The sequence below is a fragment of the Macadamia integrifolia genome, unplaced genomic scaffold (genome assembly GCF_013358625.1).
Source record: "Macadamia integrifolia cultivar HAES 741 unplaced genomic scaffold, SCU_Mint_v3 scaffold1103, whole genome shotgun sequence".
Classification (NCBI taxonomy): Eukaryota; Viridiplantae; Streptophyta; class Magnoliopsida; order Proteales; family Proteaceae; genus Macadamia; species Macadamia integrifolia.
The window spans coordinates 132,613-153,252 of NW_024868088.1; the positions used below are offsets into that span (position 1 = coordinate 132,613).

The window sequence follows — 20,640 nt, forward strand, 5'->3', positions numbered from 1 at the left end:
CACACCCTACAAAAAATGAAAATTGAGATCTAGGACCCATCTTGGTACTATAATCCCTATTGAGAGGATGGTAATGAGTATATGTCTTGAAGTGAGACCTCCCTTAAATGATTTAGAGATACTTGTCTTAAGGTGTATGACCATTTTTAGTTGGTCTCTTTGTTCTTAGGTTAGGAGTTGAGACCATATTCTTGACATGGTATAAAAATATACGATATGGATATGCAAAGAAAGTGAAAATTGGTCAAAAAGTAGAAAGTAGCTATAGAATTTCTAGGAGCTAGATAGAACACTGCGCCTTATGAAGCGGGGTGTTTTGATCGAACCTCTTAGGAAGGAATACTTCCGAAAAGAACTTAGCATCACTGTCTTTGTTGGCATATGTAATAAGCTAAGCTACTTAGTAATTTGGGTTTCTGGTGTTTACTCCATCATGTTATTCAGGCCAAATGTAGTGGAGTAGAATGAGTTCTCTACTAAAGAACAAAAAAAAAAATCTTAAAAAAAAAAAAGGAGAAAAGATACCATTATGCCTTGTTGTTTATGATTAGTCGACACTCCAAAACCCTAGTTCATGGTCCCAACCTTACAATGTGGTTTGCCTTAGGATAGGTCGTGCTTTAGAAGCTATAATGGTCATCCCTATTTGAGATGTATGTTTGTTCCTCAATCTAAATGGAGTATTGAAGTTCAAATGTGGGGGTTCCTCGGTTGATGTGTTCTAATTGAAAGAGGGTGTGTGTTTTGTAGTTATTGAAAGCTTTAAATTATAATTTTTTAAGTTAATTTGAATTTTGGGTGTATATTCACTGTAAACACCCACAAGACACAACTCGTCCACTAAGGTAACCTGGGGGTTTAAAGGCTTGTTGCATGTGCTAAATGCAACCGTGATTCCTATGCACATGCAACCGTGATTCCTATGAAAGTGAATTAGGTTTTTTCTTTCGTTTCTTTATTTTATTCGTTTTTCTCGAGGAAGCAAAAATCAAGTATAGGGGAATTTGATGGGCACAATAATGTGTGAAATCTTAGGGATATAACTATACATTTTTCCCCACTTTCAATAGTACTACTTTTGTTTTTTTTTTCTTTTACAGTTTCCAAGTCTATAAGAGAAAGTGCTTAATGTGAACTAAGAACCGGTCCAAGCTTGAACTAACTTGTCCAAAGGAACCCACTTAGTGATACCACACCCTCTTTCCTACAAAATCATGAAGATTATTCTCTCTCTTCGCCACCTCACAAGATCTTGAAGAGAAATTGTTAGTTTGTTTAATTATTAGTTTACTTTGTTAATTTAGTTCATAGTTTAGTTAATTTAATTAGTGCAATCCATAGTTCTAGCTTTCAAACTTTCTAGTTCTAAGAAAGAATTGGTTCAAGTGACAAGAATCAAGAGTTTTCAAGTTTAAGAGAGCAATTTCTTCATCAATAATTCTGTTCCAATATCACCACTCCAAATTAATCAAGTTTCAATTCAGCTTACACATAATCAATGTATGACAAATTTTATTAGTAGAATTAAGATTTTTATTTAAATACAAGTAGTGGAATTATGATTTTTATGAATTTTTTTCTGTGTCCTTATTTACATATGTGCTATAATTGAAAGTGACGCCTATAGTAATGCCTCTCTTGAAAATTCGGCCGATGTATTGAGAATTTTTCTTTACTTACTTGGTTCCTATTTTAGTTCTTTATTTTTTAATTTAGCTTTATTATTTTGCAGATTCTTTTTCTTAGTTGTTATTTCTCTAATTAAAGTAATATGGCGTTAGAATGTTTTAATTTAGATGGTAAATGTGTAAGTCGTTTTCTTTCATTTATATGCATGTTCTAGGACCATAATCTAAAGTCAACCATCCCTTGTTCACTTTTGTCATACTTAGAGTAGGTAAGATAGAGTGACTAATCTCCTTATGATCGATTCGTTGGATACAATACACCGTATGCTTGCGATAGCATATTTTTAAATTCAAATAGTGGCGGCGGTGATAGTTGAAGTTACATTGGAGGTATATTATTTTTAACATGAAATTACTTCTTTTCCCTTTAAATTAACCATATGCTCATTAAGGAGAAACCTTTATTTCCCCCTATAATTTATGGGATAGAGAAATTCTTAAAAGATGCTTCTTTTTTCTTTTTCCTATCAACTTTTTGGTTCCAGTTCATTCCTAAGAACAAAAAAATTATCACACCCTGCCTCAAATTGGCTAAGGTATGTGGCACTGGACACACATATCCAGTCAACCTTAATTTAACAAATGTCATCAAGACCACAACTAAAATCAGAGTACGCTATTAAAATCATACAAATATTATTGGTGATGTACTAAAACGATAAATTACCTTATACACTTTTCATGTCTGAAAACAACCACAGGTTCAATACTACTTACTACACATTCCATAATATATACATAAAAAAGGAAGAACTGGAGTAACAAAAGTGATGTCCATCAGCATCTTGGTGTTTCGTAGACACGAGCCTCACAACCGCTGCTGATGTCCAATCCTACCTTAGTACCAGTTCCACCATCTAAAAATAGTAATCAATGAGGGGTGAGCTTCACAAGCCCATTGAGGGGTGTACATGCAAGCACACACAAACAAATGATGCAATGCATACTTAAACAAATTAGATGATGCTCATGATCCATTTTTATCACACAATACCTAGCAAACAATTTTTAAGTCCAAGATAGAGTATTAGTGCTACTGCAACATAGATCGTATCCTTAGTCCCGAAAATCCATCGGTCACTCTACAAACCCCTAATAGGTAATCCCACCCTGCAACCTCAGTCCCGAAAAACCCATCGGACACCTGAGCTATAGAATAGTCACGATCCCAAAAATCCCCTCAGTCACCTATGCTACGGAGCATGCAGCCATGGTCCCAGAAAACCCATTGGTCTCCCGTGTTGCATCACCATCCCCTAAGATCAGCTAGTACCTAACCCTACTAGCAAAGGGTGTAGCACTAGGGTCTGTGGACCCTAACCAGATGCAATCTATATGAATCAATCATATCCATAGCATCCAATCATATATTGATGGCCATCACTATAATACCGACCTCTTAGCCCATGGTACGGGATCCTCCCCTCTTGGCCACACCGTGCCTTAGACTATCGATATTATAACCATTACCACTCATCACACATCATACTCTGACCTCTAGGTCCATGGTACTAGAACACACCTCGGCCACACCATGACTTAGACCGTTAGAACCATGATCATAACTGTACTACTGACCTTTAAGCCCTCGGTACCAAAAAGAACCTCAGTCACACCATACCCCAGACTATCAATACCACAGTTACAACTGTAGTCCTCATCCATAGAACCACAATCACTTACCTTTGTAGTCCAAAACCAATCCTCAGCCTCATTCTTCCATATTCATAGGTTAGTAGTAAAAATAACAGAATAATAGCCGTTCAATTATATCACAATCACAAGATAACAATATACATACACTATATGTCACACCCCACTTTCAGTAGACCCAACTTACTACTAGGAATACTGGTGGTGTGAGTAAGACATGTACCATCTTATAAACCTACCAGGATCTCTAATAGCAGTATCTTAACAATTCACAATCTCACATCACAAACTAGCCATAAGCAGCGGAATCAAAGTATAATAGCGGAATCATTAGAAATAAATGGGGAAATTATCTAATGATAAACATAATATCAATAACCAAGTTAATCTGTTTACAATCCTGCAAGACTTATATATATCAAGTTTAAAGCATAATATTCATAGACTTGTATCAACATAATCAAAAATATGCCGAACACCTCATGGTGTTGCGTATGCACAAAAGTCACAAGCACAATCCTAGTCATGCTCCTCAGCGTCCGTCATCCACCAGTTGCTCACTTCATACTTGTCCAGAGGAAAGAGAATCACTAGCCATAATCACGATCGTACTTGCATCATCATTTAAAAAGTGTGTATACGTGGGGTGAGCTTTTCAACTCGCTCAGTGAGGGGTGGGGTACAAGCACATCCAATAAGACATTTACAATAATAATTTATGATGCGTGATAGCGGAAATTAAACACAGTCCATGATACTTGTGATGCAATTCATTTATTTTATTATCCACCTAACAATACAACTAAGTCTGGAAAATGCTACTATGGCACATTAGGCTGTATCCTTCATCTCAGAACCACCATCGACTACGTAAGGATACAAACCCTAGCACTAAATAGAAGCCTGTCGGTCCCTATATGTGACCATAGGTCACCCAACAAACCCCTAATAATCTCCTCCTAGCTATCATGGCACTAGTACTAATCATCGGCCATGCTTAACAAGTTTTTGCCTCCGACAATAATCACATCGTACTGTGGGTGTGGCATTCCAGAAAGGTACATCGAACATACCACAATAAGTTATCCAACACCTCTACCCCTGTTGGTAAGGATTCATAGTATAGAGAGTGATACCTAACCACATATATGCTATATGCCTTTATAATGATATAGATAGTATGAATTACACGATACCAGCAAGACCTCGGCCACAAAGTGTAATCCATCTCTAAATACAGTCACAGGTACACGATACTAGTAACACAATGGCCACAAAGTGAAACCCGAGACTGTTTACCTAACCTAGCATGTATATAACAATTGAGTATGGACTACGCAACACCGGTACCAATCGTCGACAGCAAAGCGTATCCATTTCCAAATGTAGTCCCGGCGTACATGATACCGATGAGACCTCGGCCACAAAGTGTAATCCATGACTACAATGAACTCTAATGCACATAATCAATGCATGAATGAAACATACATATGGTAATCATGGCACCGGTACCACCTCAGCCACGTCGAATTCTGTCTCATACATATAACCAAAGACACAGTGATCACAGTACCGATACCACCTTGGCCACATCGAATCCCGCCATACATCACAATTCTATAACAATTCATATCATAATCATAAAAATGAAACATGTGATAGAACATCATCATTTGAACATGTAACAATTATGTATAATCCTACACATGTGAACAATTCTATAATAATAAAACAATCCAAAAATAAAGCAACCATCCCTCACCTTGTTAATCTCTGCTTATGTTAGGGTTTAGATAAGGCCACCAATCAATGCACTCAGTTTCAATCTCGGGGCTTGTGCGAGTCACTATCCTAGACACAAGAGTAATCATACATCAGTACGCGTCAGAAAGATCGGGAGAGGCCCACTTAGGTCACCCCTAAAAGTTATAGACAAGGTTTCCCAGTTACAGTAATGTCACCGGAAACACCCATCGAAAACAGGGTATTTCCGTCCGAAATCTCAGTGTTGTTTCTGGTGGTGGTGACAGAGAGCTCACAAGCATTTATGGTTCACTAGAAATAACCCACCAGAAGTAGGCCCAATGGATCCAGTGGCTTGCTTCCTGTGGTGGTACAGAAGTGTCCAGCCATTTTGGGGCTTTTTAGCTCAGGCCCGATCGTTGAGATTTGTACTATAGAGTTTGTAGGGAATGTTCCTAGCGTCATTCTAAGACAATAAAATCTCAATTCCATGGAGCCGTTTGGGAGAAACATCAATCAAACAGTCAAAATCCTAGTTGGTTATTTGGAAATACTTGTTACCGGAGCTCACCGGGCTTGGTTTGAGCTTGGCAACAGCACCGGGAGTGTAGAATACGCATTCCCCGACATCAACATGGTCTGTACACCAAGGTTCCATCCAAACCTAGCTTAATCTAGATCAAAATAAAAAGAGAGAGTTGTATGAGAGGTTGTACTTACCTCCAGCAGTGATTTCGGCAACTAGGTGGCAGCCGGCACCAAGGTATACCCTTTCCCCCTTCTTCTTCTTCTCCTTTTTCCTCTTTTCTTCCTTCCTCTCCTCTCTTACGTTTTGGGCAAAGAAGAAATGAGGAAATGAATTCCTGATTTCTAACTTATGATTTAAAGTGGACCTTACGGTCTGTTTGTTTGGACCTTGTTCGGACGGATCGGGTTAATACAACTTTCGAAGCCCGAGAACTCGACTACTTAGGTCCATAAAATGCTCATAACATGAGAAAAATATGAAAGATGATTTGGGATCATCCAAGAATGCCAACGATGTGAGTAACGGGACCCACGGGCATCGGAACCTTGACAGCAGTTTGTTAGACTCACTGAAAAGTGCCCACCGAATTCAGCCCCAGTGGATCCGGTGGCTATTTCCGGTGCTCTAGATAGCTTGTTGTCTTAACTGCTTGCTGTCCTATAGTTGGTCTTACAGGGGTGGTTGCCCTCATCAGTGCTAAGGGTCTTTCGACAACTCTGGTCTGTGTCAGGATTCATATTTGAGGAGTCAGGTCACTTACCGTATAGGATCGTCTCTAGTTAGACTGGCATATGATGCACAAATACTTGGGGTCATCTCTCCCCCTTCGGTAATGGGTGACCGCGAGTCAAAACCCAACCGTGATTCCGATCTCCTATCTGAGACCTAGCACAATAGTTCAAATTAAATCAAGTTAGAGCACGGGTATAACATTCCCTCACCTTATTAGAATTTCATCCTCAAAATTGAACATACCTGGAAAATTAAATAATCCAGGATACTACTTCATCATCTCATTTTTCCGCTCCCAAGATGCTTCCTACTTAGGGTGTTTCATCCATTTCACCTTGACGAAGAAAATGGTGTGGTTGCGAGGAACATGCTCTTTCTGGTCAACAATCTTCTCCAAATACTCCACATAGGCAAAATCCTTGTCAAATTCATGAGGTATGTATGTTAGGACGTGAGTGGGGTCGGGGATGTACTTCCTCAGCATGGATATATGGAAGACATCATGTGTACCCTCTAACTCTAGTGATAAAGCTATCCAGTAAGCTGCCAGTTCGATTCTCTCTAATACATCATACGGTCCCATAAACCTTGGACTAAGCTTTCCCTCCTTGTCGAACCGCATCACCCCTTTAACTGGGGAGATCCATAAAAACACCTTGTCTCTAACACCAAACTCTAGATGTTTCCTTATAACATCTACATAGCTCTTCTGCCTGGATTGAGCTATCTTGATCCTTTCTCTGATCACATTCACCTTCTCACTAGTAATCTGTATCAAGTCTGGACCCAAAATATGTCATTCACCAACCTCATTCCAATAGAGTGGAGTTCGATAATTTCTGTCATACTGTGCCTTAAATGAGGACATTCCGATGGTGGCCTGATAACTGTTGTTGTAGGAGAACTCAATAAGGGAAATGTGCTCACCTAACTATAACTCATATCTAAGGCACATGCTCGGAGTAGGTCCTCCAATGTCTAGATGGTTCTTTCTAACTGACCATCCGTCTGAGGGTGAAAGGCTGTGTTGAAATTCAACTGTGAACTCATAGCCTTCTGCACACATGTCCAGAACTTAGAAATGAACCTGGGATCTCGATTAGAGATGATACTAACTGGCACACCATGCAATCTAATGATGTTATCAATATACAACTTGGTCAACTTGTCCATAGAAAATGTGATCTTGATTGGGATAAAGTGAGCTGTCTTAGTTAAGCGGACAACAACTATCGAAATGGCATCCATGCCCTTCTATGTGCGGGGTAGGCCTGTAACAAAATCCATGGTAATATTCTCTCATTTCCACTCCGGAATAGGTAGGGACTGTAATAACCTATGGGGCCTTTGTCTCTCAACCTTGACTTGCTGGCATGTGAGGCATCTAAACACATAAGTGGTCACATCATTCTTCATTCCTTTCCACCAATAGGAGCCTTTGAGGTCCCTGTACATTTTAGTGCTACCAGGGTGAATGGAGTACGGAGAGCTATATGTCTCTCAAAATTGTGTCTCTCAATTCACCATCACTAGGCACACACAACCTCCCTTTAAACTTGAGAATCCCATTTTCAGTTATAGAGAAATTTGGGTCCTTTTGGGTCTTACTTGGCATTCTGATATCAGCTTCTATAACTCTACATCATTACCCTGAACTGCAATTATCCAATCCACTAGACTAGGTGTTACGATCAATGCCGATAGTGATAAAGTGACACCTTCCACTAATAGCTTCAAGTCTAGTTTCTTGGCCTCCTCTATGAGATGTTCATTGGTGGTCAGCGATGCAAGAGTCAATGATTGTGATTTCTAACTAAGTGCATCAACTACCACATTGGCCTTTCCTGGATGATAGTGGATAGTACAATCATAATCCTTCATCAGCTCTAACTAATGCCTCTGTCTCATGATGAGCTCCTTTTGGGTGAAGAAGTACTTGAGGCTCTCATGGTCACTGAAGATCTCACTTTTCTCATCATACAAGTAGTGTCTCCAAATTTTCAGTGCAAAAATCATAGCTACTAACTCTAAATCATGGGATGGGTAGTTCTTCTTATAATCTTTCAACTGGCGGGATGCATAAGCAATGACTTTCTTGTGCTGTATCAATACACAACCAAATCCTATCTTGGAGGCATCACTATACACAACCATATAACCTGTACCAATCAGAATAGTCAAAACTAGAGCTGATACCAACCTTTGTCTTAGTTCCTTGAAACTCTTCTCACAAGTATGGGACCACTCAAATTTCACACCCTTTCGTGTGAGTTGGGTCTTTGGGATAGCAATGCGAGAGAATTTCTCAATTAACCTCTTGGGATAGCATCCGGCCAGTCCCAAAAAACTATGTATGTCTGCTACACTCTTGGGAGTCTCCCACTCTAGGACTACCTTCACCTTGCCTGGGTCAACCTCTATACCCTTGTCTGAAACAATGTGGCCTAGGAATGCCACCTGTGATAACCAAAATTTGCACTTGCTGAATTGGCATAGAGTTGCTTCTCTCTTAGGCATTGTAATACTAACCTTAGGTGAACAACATGTTCCTCTGCACTCTTGGAGTAGACCAGTATGTCATTATTTGTCCAAGACATCTTGGAATACCCGGTTCATCAAGTCCATAAATGCAGCCGATGCATTGGTCAACCCAAATGACATCACCAAGAACTTATAATGTCCATACCTTGATCTGAAGGCTGTCTTACTGACATCACTATTCTTGATCCTGAGTTGATGGTAGCCCGATCTAAGGTCGATCTTGGAGAATAACTTGGCACCTTGCAACTGATCAAATAAATCATCATCCTTGGTAAAGGATACCAGTTCTTGATAGTTAGCTTGTTAAGCTCCTGATAATCAATGCATAATCTCATACTTTCGTCTTTTTTCTTGAAAAACAATACCAGTGCTCCCCATGGAGACACACTAGGTCTAATGAATCCCTTCTTCGAAAGGCCCTGAAGTTGCACTTGTAATTCCTTCAACTATGTGGGGGTCATGCAGTAAGGAGTTTTCAACACTGGTGCCAAGCCGGGGAGTAGATCTATAGTAAACTCTGTCTCTCGGTCCAAGGGCAAACTTGTTAAGTCATCCAGGAATACATTGAGAAATTCCCTCACCACATCAAATTCGATCAATGGCCTAATCTCTATCTTAGTATCCCTCACAGATGCTAAGTAGCCTTGACATCCCTTATCCAGTGGCTTCTTCATCTAGAGCGCGGATATGATAACCTTCTTGGGCTTATCCCCTTGAAACACAAACTCATCAATATCATGAGGTCTAAAAATGATAGTTTTCTTTGCACATAGCACATTGGCTCTGAATGTAGACAACCAGTCCATTCCTAAAATCACGTCGAAGTCGATCATACCCAACTCGATCAAGTGAACATTCAACTCATGTTCACCTATGGTCACTGGGCAAGGCTCACACACATAGTTCAGACCCACTACACTTCCTATAAGAGTACTCACTGTAAAACACTGAGTCAGCCCCTTGGGTGGAACTCCCATCTTCTTCACAAATGTCGATGACACAAATGAACACAAGGCTCCTGAGTCAAATAACACATGTGCAGGCAATAAGGATATCAATAATGCACCTGTCACTACACAGGGTGTAGCCTCGGCATCCTCTGCAGTCATTGCAAACACTCTGTCCTATGGTCTCTGGCCCTGTGGGGGCTGCGCTGGTCTAGGAGCTACATATGTCTGTTGGGGCCTAGGTGGCATAGTGTAGAGTGCATCACCTGGCCTTCAGTGGGGGCATGTCCTCACCATATGGCCCAGTTGATCACAATGAAAGCTCCTCGAGCTCGATCCCATTGACTAAGATACAACACTAGATCAGGAGGACTGGGAAGTCTAACTAGCTTCAGGCTTCCTAAATTACACCGAAGTTGGGTTGATATAAGGCACTCGAAAGGGCTTACTACCTCCTCTAGAATCAGTAGATCCCATTGACCTCTTTTCCATTCCTTGCTGGGCCATGAAGTTGTCTCTATGTCGGTCTTCAATAGATTTGGCCACTTCGACCACCTCAGCATAGGTCTGCAATTTCAACCCCATAATGGTTAATCCAATACCTGGCCTCAACCCTTTCTCAAAATTTTTGGCCTCAGCCCTATCCCCTCAGAGATGTTCAGGAGCAAAGTGAAACAGCTCCTCAAAGCGTTGTTGGTATTCCAACACAGACCGGGAACCTTACACCAATTGAGAGAACTCACTCTCTCGCCTATCCTGGAAGCTTTCCAAAAAGTAATTCTTGAAAAGTGCTCCCTTAAAGTCTGCCCCAAGTGGGGTTCGGGTTGTTGGCCCTCAAAATAGGGTCAGTGACACCCCACCAATCATCTACTTCATTCTGCAATTGATAGTCTACACACAAAATTTTTTGCTCTTCGGTGCAGCCCATTAGCCTGAACACCTTTTTCATACCACCTATCCATCGTGATGGATACAACGGATCTTGGCCCGCCTTTAAGAAGCATGGGGGCCTAAGCTATTGAAACTTCTCCATCATCTTTGTCAAGTCTGTCCAGCCCTCTATATGGGTCTTGCATCTTCCCATGCATATTTTGATGCCCTTGCCCATGCACTTGTGCCCCACCTAATGTTTGAAGGGTATCCTATCCAACGGCTATTGGAGCAGGTATCTGTGGAGTAGGTGGTGTGAGCGGTGCATTATGGGCTCCCATTGCCGCTTGGATCCTATCATCAATCCCGACCATAAACTGATTTTGTCTTTCTTTGACTCGTCACATCATATTATCCATGATGGATGCCACATCATGTGCTGTAAGTACCGATGGAGCTGAGGGTGCAATGCAGGGTCTACCCCGATTCTGTGTAGGAGAAGCGGGAGGTGACGAACATGATTGGGATCAGGATCGAGTGTTCTGACGTAACATTACTCCTGTGGAGGAATCTGATTAGTGCACATGCATATACAAGGTTGCATGTAATTGGAACACGTACATACATAGTGGCTCCCACACGTATATGATAGGAAAAATTAGGGTTAGGGTATGCATAAGTGGGATCCACACATATTAGGATCCGATCGCATGCATATCCCGAAGGGCACACCATTAAAGTAATAAAAGATAAAATCAGATTTGAGAAATAAAAATATTTTATTTCCAAATTAGTCCACCAGAAACAAGGGGCTTTTCGTAGAAAATATGGCTTAATCCATCGAAAATATCAGTGTTATTTTCGGTGGGCAAAACAGAGAGCAATTTGGGTCCCTTTCTTTCACTTGAAACAGACACCGGAAGCAAGTCCAATGTTTCTGATGTGTTGTTTTCGGTGGATATAAAATGCCTATATATAGCTCGAATTTGGGTTTTATTGTACAAAACCCTATTCTAACTTTTGGAAAAGGTGTGGAAATAGCCAAGGAGAGTTTTTCAACCCATTCCCCAATTCTCTCTCTATTTCACGATCGATTGGCGCCGCATATGCACCAAAGGTACGTTTCTCTTCTCTGTAACTTAGTTTTGTGGTTTTCTTCTTTATGAACTTTACATTCAGCCATTGAACTAGGTTTTCATTCTTGAATCCTTAGGAATCACCTTACAATGATGTTTGGATGCCGTGTACGTACCCGATGTGCTGTTGAACAAGAGGAGCAAGCCGCTGCCACTCAGTTCAACCCAATCCTGTTCCGCTCTATGGCTAAGTGAGATCGTTGAAAACTCTTCGAGTGCCGCAACTTGGACTCAAGAGTCTATGTGAGGACAAGAGACTTCCGTGCATTCTGCCTCTATCAACAGTTTGAGGCAGTTGGGTGGTGTCGTATCTTGAAACCCAACAAGTACTAGCACCCTACATTGGTCAGGTTGTTCTACTCCAACTAGTAATGCATGAACCAAGGTACTAAAGAGATATGGATCACCTCCTACGTAAAGGGGGTTGAGATCTCCTTTGATATGAGGCAGTTGGCCAACATTCTGATGGTTGACAATGCTGGTGACCTGGTGTATTGCCCGCCTCTGACTCCAGCCTATAACTTCCAAAGTCCTGACCCCTTTCAGAAGATAAACGACATGCTGACCAAGGAGACCACGGGATGGAACCACTCAGTCAACTATTTTGCCACTCCTAAAGTTGTATACCGTGCAGTCCAAGTGAACGTTCTCCCCATTTGTTGACACTATGATGAGGTATCCGCACTGCACGCCTATGTGACCTACTGCATGTACATGGGGGTACAAACACATCTTCCTTACCTCCTAATGTGGACCATGGTAACTCGATCCGAGGGGCAAGATCATCGAGTTGGGAACCTATGCTATGGGAGGATACTGACAGACATCTTCCTTCACTTTGGGGTGGATTTGGAGGGAAAGACATGCTTGGGTGATGAGGTCATAGATTTCAATCAAGATTCCCTGAGGAAGATGACCCTTAACATAAGGAAGGTGACACCTGATCTAGAGGCTGTTTAGCAGCCTATAGAGGTAGAGGGTGGCGGTGCTGGTGATGTTGGTGGCAATGCCGATGATGTAGGGGAAGGAGCTGTTGGGGTTGGGGGTGCTCCACCACCTGATCCACAGGCTATGGGTTCTAAGGTTGCCTCCAATTCCCAGGGCACTAGGGGTACTAGACCTTACGGTCTCAATGATGTTATGGCATGCCTGGATGCCACCACATCATTGTTGAGGTACATGGATGGTCGCCTCGAGAGCATAGACAGGACCTATTGTCTTATGGACAATAGAGTGGCCTCCCTAGAGGCACAGATGCAGGAAATGGTCTTCCATCTTGGTATTTCGGTGCCTCCTCTAGGAACGCATGGTCCGAACCAGGCTCAGGGCCAATGACAGAACTAGCAGCAGCAGCAGCAAGAGTAGTGGCACGTTTGCCACTGTAGCTTTTAGGATTTCCTTTCATGTATTATTTGAATTTGATGTTTTAGGTTTAAGTTGAACATTTTACTTTCTGTCATTTGCTTCAGTTGTTTATTTTTCTAGACTTAGGCTAGTTAGGATTTCCTGGTTTCAGTTCTTTATTTTCTTATGAAAAGTGTAAGTTGTGTATTCAAGTTCTCTATTATAATGAAACGGCTTTAACACCTATGCTTGTATCCTAATTGTGCAATTCTATTATTGTTGTCTTGAGATTTTTATTTATAACCTAATTTTTTCAAGTAGTGGTTTGGTCGGGATTGTGAGTTAAGGTAGAGCTTTATGCTCTGATACCATAGCTATCACATGCCACTTTCAATAGACCCAACTTACCATTAGGAATATCGACGGTGTGAGTAAGACACGTACCTATTTTACAAATCTACCAAGATCTCTAATAGCAGTACCTAAACATTTCACAATCTCACATCACAAACCAACCATACATAGTAGAGTCAGAGTATAATAGCAGAATCATCAGAAATAAATGAAAAAATCATCTAATGATAAACATAATATCAATAACCAAGTTATTCTATTTACAATCTTTCAAGACTTACATATATCAAGTTTCAAACATAATATTCACTGAACTGTATCAACATAAACAAAAATACGTTAAACACCTCATGGCATTGAATATGCACAAAAGTGACAAGCATAGTCCAGGCTATGCTCCTCCGTATCCGGCATCCACCAGTCGCTCACTCCGTAATTAGGTCCGGAGGAAAGAAAATCACTAGCCATAAGCTTGACCGTACCTGCATCATCATCTAAAAAGTGTGTATACGTGGGGTGAGCTTTCCAACTCGCTCAGTGAGGGGTGGGGTTCAAGCACACCCAATAAGATATTCGTAATAATAATTTATGATGCATGATAACAAAAATTAAACACATAGTCCATGATGCTTGTGATGCAATTCATTTATTTTATTATCCACCTAACAATACAACTAAGTCTGGTAAATGCTATTACATCACATTAGGTTGTATCCTTCGTCTAAAGCCGCCATTGACAATGCAAGGATATAAACCCTAGCCATGAATAGAAGCCTTTCAGTCCCCATATGTGTCCATAGGTCACCCAGCAAACCCCTAATAACCCCCTCCTGACTATCATGGCACCGGTACCAATCATCGGCCACGTCTGACAAATTCCTGCCTCCGACAACAATCACATCGTACCGTGGGTGTGGCATTCCGGAAAGACACATCGAACATACCACAATGGGTTATCCAACACCTCAACCCCTGTTGGTAAGGATTCGTAGCATAGGGAGTGATACCTAACCACATATATGCTATCTACCTTCATAATGATACAGTTAGTATGAATTACACGATACCGATAAGACATCGGCTACAAAGTGTAATCCATCTCCAAATACAGTCATAGGTACACAATACCTGTAACACATTGGCCACAAAGTGAAACCCGAGACTGTTTACCTAATCTAGCATGCATATAATAGTTGAGTATGGACTACGCAACACCGGTACCAATCGTCGGGGTATAAAGCGTATTTATTTTCAAATTCAGTTTCGGGGTACACGATACAGGTGAGACCTCGGCCACAAAGTGTAACCTACGACTACAATTAACTCTAATGCACATAATCAATGCATGAGTGCAACATACATACAGCAATCATGGCACTACTACCACCTCGGCCACGCCAAATTCTGTCTCATATATACAACCAAACACACGGCAATCACGGTACCGGTACCACCTCGGTCACATCGGATCCCACCATACATCTCCATAACAATTCATATCATAACCATAAAAATGAAACATGTGATAGAATATCATTTGAACATTTAACAATCATGTATAATCCTACACATGTGAGCAATTCTATAATAATAAAACAATCCAAAAATAAAGCAATCATCCCTCACCTTGTTGATCTCTGCTTATGTTAGGGTTCAGATAAGGCCACTAATCAATCTGCTCTATTTTGATCTCAGGGCTCGTGCACGTCACTGTCCTAGACATAAGGGCAATCGTACATCAGTATGTGTCGGAAAGATCGGGAGAGGCCCACTTGGATCACCCCAAAAAGGTACAGACAAGGTTTCCCAATGACAGTAATGTCACCGGAAGAACCCACCAAAAATATCAGTGTTGTTTCCAGTGGTGGTGAGAAAGAGCTCACAAGCCTCTGTGGTTCACCGAAAATAACCCACCGGAAGTAGGCCTAGTGGATCCGGTGGCTTAATTCCAGTGGTGGTACAAAAGTGTCCTGCCATTTTGGGGCTTTCCAGATCAGGCTCAATCATCGGGATTTTATCCTTGGAGTTTGTAGGGAATGTTCCTAGCATCATTTTAAGCCAATAAAATCTCAATTCCACTAAGCCATTTGGGTGATACGTCGATCGAACTATCGAAACTCTAGTTGGTTATTTGGCAATACTTATTGCAGAAGCTCACCGGGCTTGGTTTAAGCTTGGCAACAGCACCGGAAGGGTAGAATATGCATTCCCTGACCTCAACATGATTTTCACACCAAGGTTCCATCCAAACCTAGCCTAATCTAGGTCAAAAATAAAAGAGAAAATTGTATGGGAGGTTATACTTACCTCTATCAGCGATTCCAGTAACTAGGCGGCAGCCGGCACCAAAGTAAACCCTTTCCCCCTTCTTCTTCTTCTTCTTCTTCTCCTTCTTCTTCTCCTTCTTCTTCAACCTGACTACTTAGGTCTAAAAAATGCTCATGATACGAGGAAAGTGTGAAGGATGATTTGGGATCATCCGAGACTGCCTACTAAGAGAGTGGCGGGATCCATGGGTATCGGAACCTTGACTGTAGTCTGTTAGGCTCATCGAAAACAGCCCACTGGATTCAGCCCCAGTGGATCCGGTGGTTTATTTCCAGTGCCGTCTTGATTTCTTGCTGTCCTACAGTTGGTCTTGCATGGGTGGTTGCCTTCGGTCGTGCTCAGGGTCTTTCGGTAACTCCGGTACATGCCGGGATTCATATTTAAGGAGTCGGGTCAATTACTGTCTGGGATTGGAAGGTATTAATCCCCTCTAATTTGACTGGCATGCGATGTACGAATACTTGGGGTCATCTCTCCCCCTTCAACAATGGGAGGCCGTGAGCCAAAACCCAGCTTTACTTACGATCTCCGGTCTGAGACTTGGCACAATAGTTCAAATTAGACCAAGTGAGAGCACGGGTGTAACACAATGTGACAATTCACACAAAATAGAAAAGAATGCAAAAACACTTCGTAAAATAAAGTCAAACACCCACTCCCCTCAAACCAGAAATCTGATAGTTACCGTTGAATTCTCGTCACTGCGTATCCTCGCCCAATTGTTTTAGGTTGTTTTAGGTTCCTAACCAAAGGTGTGTCATATTATTAAACATTTGTAATACCTAATATGACTTATCATTGGTTCACTATTGAACCCAAAACATATCTTAACATCTCATGTATTGTCCCACTTTAAAGCTTTGGAAAAGTCCCCAGACTACCCCTACCCATAGGGTTAAATCTAGGGTAGACAGGTAAGAAACATAACTCACATGGGGTAGGGTACTGTCCAGAAAAATAGAGGCTGATTTGGGCTTGAAATACCCCAACCGGTGGGAGACAATCGGCTGGCCGCTTGCCCAACCGGTGGGAGAGAATCTGCAGAAATTTCTGCAACTTTACATGTTGTTCTAACAAGAAACTTGGCTTGAGCTGCCCATGGCCGATGGGTAATGACCATGGAAACATGGGGAAGGTGTTATATGGCCTCTAAGGTCATTTTACAACCTCTAAAACACCCAATTACAGTCACTATAATTCAAATAAAGTATACTACCCAATTCTTAAACAAATTTCAGAATTGAACATGAATTGGGTAGAATTAGTGGCTGGATCCATTTTTTGATTCATCATTTAACTAAGGTCAGGTGAATGGAAAACAATAATTAGAATTAAATTCCCTTCCAATAGGTCTAGTAAAGGGGTTGTAGGGAAGAATTTAAATTAATAAAGCTTACTTCCCCAATCCTGAAATCAATAAAATTCTGCCACACTTTTTCCGCAGAATTTTCAGCCACATACACCTTATTTCAGTCCCAATTTTACATAAATTCCTCATGGATACGGAACCCTTTGGTTTAGGGTTTATAGGGATGAATTTCATGCAAATTGGGTCCCAAAACCCTTACTAAAATTTGGAAATCAGCCACAGGTACGAATTTAGTCCATAAGGACTCAATTCAGTCCCTAATTTTACTGAATTTCCTAACCCTAACAACCTACTGATTTTAACCTAATTAAATTCATTAAAGAAGTACGGCAGCAGCCTTACCTTAGGTGCAGCAGCCCCAATTCCGCAGTTGTTGTACTCTTCCTTCCTTGTTGTTCACTAAATTGTGCAGCAAGAAAGTGAACGGTGGCTTAACCATTCCTTCTTTTATAATTCAGCCCAAAAGGGTCCTACGGCCCGTTTGCCTGAATTACATAATACATTCCAAAATCATTTCTTAAAAATTGGTTTTTAGCAATATAAAATTAAAACTAATTAAAATCAATTTCTCACTAATGGACCCACCATATACTGACCCATTAGGTAGATTTGGTCAGCATTATGACCTCTACATGTTGAATAAGTGTGAGGCCCCGGGGGTGTAGGCGTGTGGATCCCATAGAAAAATCTAAATTTTTCTGCATTCACTGATTGGCAGCAGAGTATCCCATCGGTTTGCCCATTTTATAACATTCACTGTCCTAACGTCTGGGTTATTGAATCCACTCATTATAGGACTAGTTCCACTCATATTTTGGCCATCTGTACAATTTTTCCTGACTAGAGGATTGCCAACTTCCCTCTCTTTATGATGTACAAATGAATCCACTACAGCAAGACAGCCTACGCCAGCTAAGTCCTGAAACTGAGCTTAATTGCTTACAATTTAAGGTGTTACAAAAATGAACTGGCATTAGCAAATAGATTTTTATTCTAAAATATAAGAAATAGAGAAAAAAAATGGTTATCATGCAAACTCATATGTTTTTAAAAACTCAGAGTCTCGAACAATCAAATATATATAAAATTTTCAAGTACATAAATAAATTTCCAAAATTTACAAATAATTGAATATATCCTAAGCATAGAATAATCAAACATCATTCTTAAATATACAAACACTCAACTAAGCCCTAAATAATTGATAACCATTAGTTTTTTCCATGTAATTAACTATAAATATTAATTTATGCATGCTAAATAAATCTTAGTAGTTCTAATTCTAGCCAATTCCTTATTGGGCTTTCAGTCTTGGACCCGTTGGAAAACCGATATCAGAACCATCCTCTCCCATTTAATAATTGATCCTGAAACCAGTTCCCCAAAATAATTCCATTTGGTAATGGGGTCAAGTTCAGGTTTAGCGGGACAGTTCCTTCTTCTGGACCCATATTGACACCCTTATAGCCAACGAACATCCTACACTTGTGACGATTAAAATTGGAACTGCCTCATTTCATTTCGTTCTGAAGGCCCAAAACATCCCTCGATACTGAGACAAAATTGGCCCTGCTATAGGTCTGAGGTCTGGTCCGATTTTAAATACACCATGCTTTTGTCAACATTTGGGTCTTCAAAACATTTGCGATATCACTCTTATGAAATCTCTAATGATTCTATAAAGTTCTGATGAGGGTTATTTAATTCATTTGCAAGAAAATCAAGCAAGAAAAAGGTCATTATTGGGGGTATTGTTGGAGTTGTTGGCTTTCTATTGCTTCTCACTGTATTCTTTATATTCCTAGTTGAATATAAAAAGGCAAAGCAAGCTGATAAAGGTAAAGAGTTTCTCTTTTTCTTTTTTTCATTTTTTAGAGAGAGAGAGGTGTCCTAAGTTTAAGCGTCCTTTTTGCAGATTATTATAAAATAAAAATTTAAAGAAGAGGGATAGGCATGTCGCCAATGTATGGTAAACTAACAAACCAACACTAATGGGGGCACATTATGAGATATCACATGGGGCATGGGGTCATTTCAAAATGGGGAAGAGAGATAGGCATAATCCTGTGTGCTAGCTTGTTGTATACCAGCGACATACCTAACTTTTTCTCAATATTTAATTAGGACTAATTCATATTGCCCTCAACTCACCAACCTGGCCAACAATTGCTAGGTTAGTTGGTTTAGGTGTTGCTTGTTGCAGCAACTACTATCATGGCATGTGTTGAGAAATTCTGGTCTCTGACCCATGTGCATGACACCGGAAAACCAACTGTTACCAGACCAAACCGACCAGAGATTCCAAACTACTAAAGTAGCCGCTAGGTTCCACCCTAAGCACAAGTTAAGCCTTCATTCTCGGACACTGGATTGTCCTTCATTTTACAGTTGATATACTAGGAGCTACGGAGCTCAGAGGACTACTGATCTTCGCTTACAAAGATTTAGAAAAGGCAACTAGAGATTTTTCTCAAGAGTATAAGCTTGGAGAATGAAGCTTTGGAGATGTCTACAAGGTATTATTTTTGTAGGATGAGTTGGTTTTGCTTCTCAATTTCTGATTTAAGGGTTTTGGAATCTTTTTATTGCAAGTCATATAGTTGTAATGATCTTCCCACAGTCCCCCTCTTTTCAAGAGAAAGAAACAGTCTTCATTACCTTCACTTTTGAACAAATCAAAATGTTAATTGTGTAAATATGTATGTTATCATGAAGCATTTGATCTTAGGTTTGTAGTTCGTTGATGGGTTTATGGTAATCCTAGTATAACTGTTTGGATTTACAGGGGGTTCTGAAAAATGGACAAAACAGTTGCAGTCAAGGAATTTACAATTAGTCAATTCAGTGGAGCAAAGGTGGATTTCGCTAGCAAAGTGAAGCTTATAAGCAATGTTCATCATCGAAATGTTGTCCATCTTCTTGGATGCTGTAGCAATGGCCCGGAACTGCTGTTTGTTTATGAATACATTGAAGGACGCAATTCTTTCCACATATAATAATAAGATCTTGTCATATGTTCATAGAATCACAAATTAAACAATAAGAAAACAACAATAGATACCGTTCACCATCGACTGTGAAGAATTCGCTGCCATTATATCCTTCACGTACCTTGATCTCCACCGCAACAAATACAAATACAATGGATTCTCTATGTTTCTCTCACTAGTTCTCTTTAATGCTCTCTTGATGATGGCTCCAATAATGAGAGTCAAGTCAAGGTAGAAGAGTACCAAGTAGAGTCCTATTTATAAAACTTGTGCACCCTCCCGTCAAGGTGTGCTAAATAGGGAATGACTATTTTCCCTATTTAGACTAGGAGTGAGTTTTCTATTTAGAATCCAATACTATATATAAGAGAGAGATTGGTACTAGTCGATTTCCTAATTGGTCTATAGAGCAATCA

At 40.5% G+C, this 20,640-nt stretch overlaps 2 long non-coding RNA genes across 2 annotated transcripts; one reads left to right on the forward strand and one right to left on the reverse strand.

Annotated features, from left to right (window-relative positions):
* Positions 1-2,305: 2,305 nt before the first annotated feature.
* Positions 2,306-17,644, reverse strand: LOC122062776. The gene is made up of 3 exons (XR_006135089.1): positions 17,577-17,644; positions 13,885-14,031; positions 2,306-2,545 (listed from the first exon to the last, which is right to left on the reverse strand). It is a non-coding gene; the product is annotated as an uncharacterized LOC122062776 (long non-coding RNA).
* A 1,901-nt stretch (positions 17,645-19,545) lies between these two features.
* On the forward strand, positions 19,546-20,388 carry LOC122062778. Its single transcript, XR_006135090.1, has 2 exons — positions 19,546-19,750; positions 20,020-20,388. It is a non-coding gene; the product is annotated as an uncharacterized LOC122062778 (long non-coding RNA).
* Positions 20,389-20,640: the final 252 nt, after the last annotated feature.